Raw genomic sequence first — 3452 nt, forward strand, 5'->3', positions numbered from 1 at the left:
TAAACATGATATTGAATGAAAGGAGCCATACACACAAGAATGCATACTGTCTGGGTCTATTTATGAATGTATTTTCAACAGAAGCTAGAGGGTTGGAAGCCTTGATAGTAGTTACCTTTGGGAAAGAAGGAAGAGATGGGGATTAAGTGCGTGTGTGCTCAGTCCTGTCCAACTGTTTGGAAGCCAATGGACTGCAGCAGGCTACTCTGTCCGTGGGGTTTCCCAGGCAAGAATACTGGAGTGGTTTGCCATTTCCTCCTCCAAAGTATCTTCCCAACCTAGGGATTGAACCATGTCTTCTGTGCCTCCTACATTGACAGGCAGATTCTTTAGCACTTGAGCCACCTGGGAAGCCTCCCACCCAATATGGGCCATTTCTAGTGTATTCATGTAGGTACCTGCTCTTCACTAATACACCGAGCTGTACATTTATGCTTTTTGTGCTTTTTTGAATGTGTTACCCAGTGTGTAAGTTTCCGAGGGCAGTCATAACAAAGTAAGTCCCTGATAGCTCAGTTGATAAAGAATCTTCCTGCAATGCAGGAGACCCCAGTTTGGTTCTTGGGTTTGAAGATACCCTGGAGAAGGGAGAGGCTACCCACTCCAGTATTCTTAGGCTTCCCTTGTGGCTCAGCTGGTAAACAATCTGCCTGCAATGTGGAAGACCTGGGTTTGATCTTTGGGTTGGATTACTGTAATTATTTTTGTTTTTCTTATTCTTTGACAGAGAATTGAAAATTTCCTTGGTGGTTAGTAATATTGGTAATGATTATGTCCAGCAGGCCACTGTCTCATGGAGGTAGGCCGCTTGAGAGGTCTGTCAGGGAGGTGACAGAGAGGTCTGTCTGTTTTGGAGGTGACTGCTTTCCTTTAGGTGTTATAAGTATTATCTAATGATACTTTGGGCTTCACAGTTGGTGCTAGTGGTAAAGAACTCACCTGCCAATGCAGGAGATGTAAGAGACCTAGGATTCAATTCCTGGGTTGGGAAGATCCCCTGGATAAGGACACAGCAATTCACTCCAGTATTCTTGCCTGGAGAATCCCATGAACAGAGGTGCCTGGTGGGCTACACTCCATGGGGTTACAAAGAATCAGACATGACTGAAGTGATTTAGCATGCACTCATGCAGTGATCCTTTTGGAATGGAATGTTGTTAGTCATGATTATGTAGGAGAATGTATGAGTGAGTATGAAAGTCGCTCAGTCATGTCTGACTCTTTGCAACCCTGTGGACTATATAGTCCATGGAATTCTCCAGGCCAGAATACTGGAGTGGATAGCCTTTCCCTTTTCTAGGGGATCTTTCCAACCCAGAGTTCAAACCCAGGTCTCCCACATTGCAGGCAGATTCTTTACCAGCTGAGCCACAAGGGAAGCCCTGGAGAATGTATATTTATTCTTAATATTATCATGATGGCCTCTGAATCACTAAGAAAAGTCTCAGTTTCACTGAGACTGAATTTAGATGTAAGAGAGCAAAGTCTCAGCTTGGAGAGAAACCCTCTCTTGAAGCCACACTTGTGGACTCCTTTCGAAAGCACCCTTAAAAACATTTGCTTCCCAAGCCAGTCATCAAAGGCTGTGCAGATTCCATATGGCAGGTGTCCCTGAAGCCAAAGAAGGAACCACCCAGCAGGGTTTATCTCCAATATTGCTTTTAAATTTCATGTGTGAAGTTATGTTACCACTTCATGCTTTCCCTAGATTTTTTTAGCTTTTGCCACTTATTAAGAGAGTATTTTTTTTCCAACGTGAATTGCCTGTTGCTCTCTGATAGCAAAGCCTCTATAGACAATAGGGAACAGTTCTAGCTACTGCTTTATATCCTTAGCTTTTATTTGGCTTCTTGCCAATAAAAATTCTCCTATTACTATCTTTCAAAACATTCAACAGTATTGTGGTTTATGCCAAAATCAACATGGAAATAAGGCGTAGCTTATTCTGTTCGGGTTGACAGAGCAATAATATATTGTTGTTTTTCTTCTGTCTTTAAGTACCTTGCATTTCAGCACTTTATCTCTTGCAGGTCCAGCCAAATTATGTTTCTAAAACAGGCCTCTTGTTCCTTTGGATATTTCTTTAGATGTCCCTTTGGTATTCGTATGTGCATTCCAAGAAGTTCCTAGATACTTATTAAGCATTTATTTAGATGGAGAAGAAAGTTTCTCCAGACTTTATCCTTTCTTGGATTAAGATTAATTCATTCTGCGTCAAGTCCAGTGGTGGGTCAGTGGGTGGGAGGCACATGCAAGGTGCACAGTATAGATAATTGTTGATCAACTGGAGGCTGTTTTACAGATTCATGGGAAATGAGCTAATTTTCTCAGAAATGTCATATAAATTAGTTTTTACGTTATTCAAGAAGACACCCTAAACACTTGTTACCAAGAAAGCATGTAATATGATCTCACACTTAGGTCAATGTTTTCAATGCTAAGCCTATAAAAGAGCATTTAAAAAAGACTTGACTTTACATGAAATCATGTAATTTATGGCACTGTAACACAAGTCTGTTAAATAGCACTTGGAATAATTTCTTCCATTGAGTATCTCTTTCCTCAAAACCCCAGGAGAAGTTATAGCAGTTGTTATAAGTGGATTTATGATGTTTAGCAAAAACTAGAATGTTTTCAAACCCAAACGATGTAATGATTTAGTGATTAAGAGTTTCATGATTTAGAGAGAGTGAACAATCCTCTGATGTGGAAAAGGGCAAGATGGCAGCTTCACAACAGCACCTTGAATGGCTGCATTCAGCAGTTACTATATTCCTCTTCCTTTTAATCTGCTGTCAAAGGGAGTGATTCCTATGATATTCACAGCTTGTATGTCCTGGGATAAGGACACAGCAAGAAAGACTGGCCATGGTGTTCGGGGCTGCCCCAGATGATGGGCGGCGCAGTTAGAGCTCCTTGTAAACCTTGATCTCACCAGCGTATTTAAGCCAATGTGCCCTCCATTTGCAGCAGGAGCATTGTGTTTAGGACACAACAGGGAACTGAGGTAGGGTGCCTAGATTTGTTTACACGAAATAGAAATAAATCTGATATCCCTCATGAGCTAGAATCTATATTTAGTATCTGATTATGTAAATTTTCTCTCCAGTTTCTATTTCATACCATCCTTTGAACACATCTGAATTGAAAGTGGAAAATATAATCACGTGAAAATGACTACATACTTTAACTAAAATGAAAATTACAATTGTATGGTTGTGCTCTTGATTATAACATATGGTCTCATACATAAAGTATAATAATAATAGTAATAATAATATCTATTTCACAGAATATTCTGTGTTCAGAAATCGAGTGAGATACCTACCATTAGAAGTTTTTAATCTCTCCACTATTCAGTTCAGTTCAGTTCAGTTGCTCAGTCGTGTCCGACGCTTTGCAACCCCGTGAATCGCAGCACACCAGGCCTCCCTGTCCATCGCCAACTTCCG

Source organism: Bison bison, unplaced genomic scaffold, assembly GCF_000754665.1.
Source record: "Bison bison bison isolate TAMUID 2011002044 unplaced genomic scaffold, Bison_UMD1.0 scf7180017864514, whole genome shotgun sequence".
Classification (NCBI taxonomy): domain Eukaryota; kingdom Metazoa; phylum Chordata; class Mammalia; order Artiodactyla; family Bovidae; genus Bison; species Bison bison.